Genomic DNA, 7,152 nt, shown 5'->3' on the forward strand with positions numbered 1-7,152 from the left:
GAAAACTTAGAAACAAATTTCCGGCGAAAAAGGGGTGAAGTTGTTTAGTTTTTCTTTTTCTAAATTTTTTCAATTAATTTTATTTATATTAATTAAAATATATTTTAGTAACAATATTTTAAATAATTATAATAATTAAATATTTTGGCTAATTAAGAATAATTATAATAATAATTATTTTAATTAAATATATTTTTAATTAATTAAAAATAATTTTAGATTTCACAATTAACAATTTAAAATTATTTGAATTTAAATATAATTTAATTTAATATTTAATATTTCAATTTAAATTAATAAAAAAATAAAAATAAAATAAAATTACAAAAGGGTATTTTAGTAAAAAATACCTAAGAAAATAGTAAAAAACAGTTAAAAAAATACCCCCACGTGCAAAAAAACACGTATAATGCACCTTCCGTTAATTTCTTGCCTATCTGAAAAGAAATGACTCCTAAACCAGTCCCAAAAGCGTAAGAATGTTAATCAATTCCTCCCTAAGGCTTCTACCCTCGGATGAAAGCAAGAACTATGAGCGGCAGGGGATGAGAGTTGGCTATGAGCTAGACTAAAGGGGATTAGCCTTTTTTTCTTCAATTATAGGGCAGGCAATTCTCACTGCAAGTGAATGTAAGAAGGGAATAAGTCAGACTTTTTGAGTCTTAGAGCCTTAGGAAAGAAACTAGCAGCGGGGTGTTTGTTGTTGTGTTTTACAAAACAAAGGGGGCTTTTATCCTATTTTCATAACAAGAGAGTTTTTTTTTGCAAACTATTTGAAATGCAGGGGATTTTATGCATTTTGTCCTATTTTTAAATTATTACTATATTTAACTAGTTTTTGAGTTCACATATTAATATAATGAATCACATGTTACAAAAAGAACAAGGATTTAATACAAGCAATATTCTTGTCATACTATAAATGAGCCAATTAGCCCTCTATGAGAAAAAAAAATAGAATTTATTTTTCTATATTTTTTAAAATGCAGAAATTTATCTCTTTGTATTTTTTAAAATAAAACAACTTACTTCTCTATCTAGGGAGGTAAATTCCTTATTTTAAAAAATACAGAGGGTAAATTACTATTTTCTTATAGAGGGTATTTTTCGCTCATTTATAATAGGGATAATTATATTTACACCCCCTCATCCCTTTTGAAAAGTTACAGAAACCACCCCTAGCAGCTTTTAAAATTCAAAAATGCCCCTGTTGACTTGTGTTAAAGTAATATTTATGAAAATGAGTAATATGACCCTATATTTTTTTTTATTATTTTTCCTAATTTTAATTTAAATGTAAATTATTATATTAAACTTTTTTATTGAACCTCTATATAAAATTGCACCTTTTAATAATTAAAATATTAATTTATTTAATTAATATATAAATTATCCCTTAGTAAAATAATTAAAATTAAAAGATTATTTATCCTCTATTTTTATTTATACTAAACTTTACTAAAATTAAAATTAAAAATAATTTATATAGTTATATAAATCATATTAGAATTAATAGAATAAATAATTTATTTACTAAAAAGATCTTTTAATTCATTAAATTATTTATTTTAAAAATATTATCCCTTCTTCCCCAAACACACCGTCATGCCCACCCTAACCTCCGTTTCTTTAAAATATTTTTTAATAAGCAAATTAATTCATTTTATTTATTCTAATTAGATTTATATAAAATACATAAACTATTCTTAATTATCATTTTAGTAAAACTTAGTTATAAATAAAAATAGAAGATAACTAATCTTTTAATTTTAATAATTTTATACAAGTGTGATAAATTAATTTAAATTTATAATCTATAAACTAATTTTATTTATATATTAATTGAATAATGTAATATTTTAATTATTAAAAGGTGCAATTTTCTATAGAAATTCAATAAAAAAGTTAATAAAATAATTTAAGTTTAAATTTAAATTAAAAATTAGTATAAATAATAAAAAAGTATATGGAATCATATTACTCATCTTCATAAATATTACTTTGATACCCATTCTATCTTTTGATAATTACAGAAACACCCCTAAAGTTATTTCTGTATTTGAAAAATTATTTTAATGATTGACCTAGTCAACAAGGGGCATTTTTGAGTTTTAAAGGCTGTCAATGATGATTTCTGTAACTTTTCAAAAGTGAAGGGTGGTTTGTCTAAAATGGATGATCATAATTATCCCTTTATAATATCAAAAAAGAATAAACTGCATTAAATCTTATAAAAAAATATGAAAAAGAGTGTGACCAAATGTATTTGATTGAAATGACATATATATATATCTATATATATATATATATTTGGGTATAGGAGAAGAAATATACCTTTTTTATTATATTTAATTATTAAGGTAATTATATAGAGATTTTTTAGGTTCAATTATATGAATGATTTCCGTCCTTTGTAAAATTATAAATAAATCCTTCGAGTTGAAATTGCAATTATAAAGGATACATTCTATTAAGTTGTGAATGTCTAGTCGAGCAATCCCTAGGGTACACATATTATACTGACACTTTTTTAAAAAATATATTTGTAATTTTATAAAAGATAAGAATTGCTTAAATCTAATATATGAGATCATTAACGTAATTTACCCTAGCTAATTATTAAGGTAAAAATTTAAAATATTATAAAAATATTAATTAATCATAATTGTAGCATGGGTATCAATTGTATATGTATCCATCAAAACCATAAATTCTAGGTATGATCATAGCGTCCACAATAATGTGGAGAATAATTATTTTTTAAATAATGGGTTATAAGATAGCATTAAAAAAACTATTATTGGCTATGAATTAAAATCACACTTAATAATTATTATTAATCATAATTAAATGAAAAAATTGTAAAAATTCAACTTATCCACCATCGAAATATGTTTCCTGATTACGAATTATTGCAAATATTTTTGCCATGTTATAACGAAATATTTTAGCTACACTCACAAAAATCAAGGCCAACAACCGTTGCTTGATGGTGATCAATAACTATTTATTATGATTTATTTTTAATCATGACAATTATATAATCATTGTTAAAGAGAGTTATGATAATTCATGTGATGCGTAAAAACTATTACATAAAAAACTATAATAGTCATAATCATATGTTTGAAATATATTTCTGAAAAGAAACTCACAACTAATCGTTTATTTAAACAAAAAAATTAGACAACAAAATCAAAGTTTCGTGCAAGAATATCATATCCTCATTTTTTAAGATGCTTTTTAGAAAATAAAATATATATTTTCTTAAGACGTAATGAAATAGGAATTAATTTATATTTTGAATAAAATAATTAATAAAATCTTTTGGACATATGACGGATGGATCAGTTGTTGTCGTGTACGTCAAGAACTAGCTGTCGAGTTTGGCCCTGTTCTTGGTGGGGTTGACATTTTTCTGGCAACAAGTGAATAAATGGGTGCCTCTGTTTGCCATTCCATTATTTCGCAACAAGAATGAGGTCTCTTTCACTTTGCAGGTCCGGATATTTTTACTCAATAATTAACATACGTTTACTGAAAGTGACCAATTATGTCACGAGTATTTTTTTTACTGTGTAATTATTTTGATTTGATCAGAACTGATTTAGATAAAAAAGATTTCGGATACATGATGATTATAGCCGGATAATTACATTGTGATAAGTCGTATAATGTATAAGTTTGATGTTTACAATAGGGGAAAAATGCAAACAACCCCTTGTGATATCGCAAATGAGCAAATTATCCCCTTATAAAAAAGTAAATAGTGATTTACCTCCCCGTATCTTTTAAAATACAACAATTAGCTCCCTATATTTTTTTTTTAAAATGAAACAATATATATCACTATATAAGAAGGTAAATTGCTCGATTTTAAAAAGTATAGAGGGACAAATATAACACTTATCATTTCCAACTAAATATTTGGATAATATTGTCCTTATATTATAATATATATTTAGTTCAAAGAATTTCTTTTTCTAACAATTTTATATTTTAAGTTTAATTAAAAATTAATTTAAAAAATATGTTTTAATTGTAATAAAGTAAAATATAATAAGTAAATTAAATAGTTAAAATTTTATTATATTTTACAGACTCAAAGTTAAGTGATAAATGAGTATAAATAAATACAGAAAAAAATTTCACGTACAAGATTTTATTAATCAGGTAACAAAATTAAGTTAATAAATATTTAATCTTTTCAATAGAAATGTAATTACATATCTATTCTTTATTTAAAAATATGAAAAAAAATATATTTACTCTCAATATTATTCTCAATTTCTTTCCAAAAGTATATATTAGTTGTTGGGATATTATATTTTGTTGTGTTTTTATTATACACATTAACTTATTACTCCAAACCAAATTAGTAGTTATAATATTGAGAATAATATAATTATTTAAGATATGAGTGATAATTTTGTCCAACTAAAAAGAATAAGTGTTATATTTGTTAGTTTAAGGAGTAAATATTATATTAAAAATAGTTCAAAGGGACAAAATATGTTTAATCCAAAAACTAATGAAGTGCATTTCTTATGTCGGTATCCTTCCTTTGTAGTAATAAGAATTAAATTCCTATTGAATTTCATATATTCAAAGCAAGAAGGAATGCAAGAGAAAGTCATTGTAGAGAAAATCCTCTCTAGTTTTCTATAATAATACTCATCATCCACAAATGAAGGTATACAAGGGATTAAATATACAATGAGCGTAACCACCAAACTAACTAACCAAATTTGTTACATAAAAGAGAAAAAAGGTAGTTAGGGAGTATCTATTTTGTATCTAACAAATCTGTAGATGTGGCATGTGCGACCTGAGATGTGACCTCAGAAATAGCAACCTTATGGAGTGCTGCAATGGGAACTGCATTAGCTCAAGTGCGATCTCGCGATGACTGTCATGGACCACGACCTCAACGGATGCGACTTGGTATTCAATCTCAAAATCATAGGTCCGAGAGATAAAATTCTCAACAGCCCCCTACAAGTTGGACGTAGCTCGAACGAGAACAAGGCCAACTTGAAAAGCATGGTGGTGATGGTGGAAATGGGCAAGATTTTAGTATACAAATCAGCAAGCTCCAACAAACTTTGCACAAAGGAAGGTGAGATGAAGCCCTCCTTGTAGGCATCACGAACTAAATGACAGTCTAGTTCGATATGTTTAGTTCATTCATGGAACATAGGGTTGGCCAAAATGTGTAGAGCCGCTTTGTTATCACAGAAGAGATCGATGACCATAGGAGTAGTAAAACCAAGATTAGTAAAGGATGTACGTGAGCCACGCAGTTCGCAGATAGTGGCAGCAAAACTCTGATATTCTGCCTCAGCAGACGACCTGGAGACAGTAGCCTGTTTCTTAGTCTTCCAGGATAATAAGGCTGGTCCAAGAAATATGCAAAAATCAGTGAGCGAGCCCCTGGAACCTGGGCAGGAGGTCCAATTCGCGTCGCAGTAGGCCTTCAACACCAAAGAGTTATGTGAAGGGAAGACCAATCCTTTTGAAGGACAACCTTTAAGGTTACGAACCATATGTAGGGCAGCACGCCAGTGAGAGTCACAGGGATACGTGAGAAATCAGCTGAGCTGTTGGACAGAGTATGAGATGTCCGAGCGAGTAAAACTCGAGTATAGTAAACATCCCATAAGGCGTCGATATGAATCAGGATTAAAAAGCGGTTCATCAGTAGTGGATCGTAGCTTCAAGCCCTGGGGTAGAGGCGTAGGGGTCGACCTAGCCTGACTGAGATCTGTGTCTCGAATGATGTCCAGAACATACTTTATCTGTGAAACATATAGACCCTACGTACTGCGAGCAATTTCTAGCACAAGAAAGTAGCGAGCGTCACCAATATCCTCTAGTCTTTCCTGAATTCCTGACAAAGAGGGTCCAGTAAGTAATATGTCATCTACATAAACCAAAAGTGCCATGGGACCTATAGGGGTATGCTTAATGAAGAGACAGTGATAATGGGCTGATTGATGAAAACCATAGGCGGTGAGACGATGCGTGAATTCCATGTTCCATCGGCGGGATGCTTGCTTCAGCTCGTATAGAGACCTCTCCGATTTGCAAACTAGGTGCGGAGCCACAATGTATATTTCAGGTGGAGTCATATAGATATCTTCATCCAAATGTCCGTGTAGGAAGGCATTATTGATATCAAGCTACTGTAGAGACCATCCGCGAGCTGCAGTAGCAGCAAGAAATAGTCACACTATGACAGTCTTTGCGACCAGAGAGAAGTTGTCCGTGTAATCGACCCCTTCGACCTGATTAAAACCCTTTGCCACCAAACGAGCTTTGTGATTTTCCACCGTGCCATCAGCTTGCAGCTTGGTTTTGTAAACCCGTTTGCGTCCAATTGCCCATTTTTCCTCAGGTAATGGAGACAACGACCAGGTATTATTTTTCTCCAAGGTATCTAATTCGCATCGCATTGCATCTCTCCATTCCTGATGCTGGACAGCTTCTGCGAACGACCTGGGCTCCTGCAAAACAAACAACGAGGCCACAAAAGACATATATGCTGGGCTATTTGGAAGAATGGATGAGGTAGATCGGCTATGGCATATGCAATCATCAAGCCAGGTTGGTCGTTGTGTATTCCTGGTAAATCGACGAAGAGGAGGTGCAGGCAAGCAGCTGCAAATAGTGGGAGTATCTGGTGATGAGGAAGTGGAAGGAAAAGATTGAGGACTGTAGGTGTCGAGGTCGGTATGTGAAGTAACAACCGGTAGTGAGCAGGTCGCTGTCTCAGGATCTATGGTGGAGTAAGGAAATTGGTCCTCATAAAACTGTACATCTCTAGAGATGAAAGTGCATTTATTTTCAAGGTCGTATAGTCTGTATCCCTATCAAGATATATTTGAGGGCCCTAGACTCGAATTTGTGTTTATGGGGATCAATGTTGGTCGCATAGCAAAGGCATCCAAAGGTGCGAATTGGGGTGTAGGTACGAGGGAGGTCGTAAAGAGCTCATAAGTAGTTTTCCACTGAAGTAATTTTGAAGGGATTCGATTTATGAGGTAAGTTGCTGTGAGAATTGATTCCCCCCAGAACTTTATGAGCAAGGAAGCTTGGAATAATAGAGCTCGTGCTACATCGAGCAGATGACAATGTTTGCGCTCAACCCTC

Source organism: Sesamum indicum, linkage group LG5 (genome assembly GCF_000512975.1).
Source record: "Sesamum indicum cultivar Zhongzhi No. 13 linkage group LG5, S_indicum_v1.0, whole genome shotgun sequence".
Taxonomy (NCBI): Eukaryota; Viridiplantae; Streptophyta; class Magnoliopsida; order Lamiales; family Pedaliaceae; genus Sesamum; species Sesamum indicum.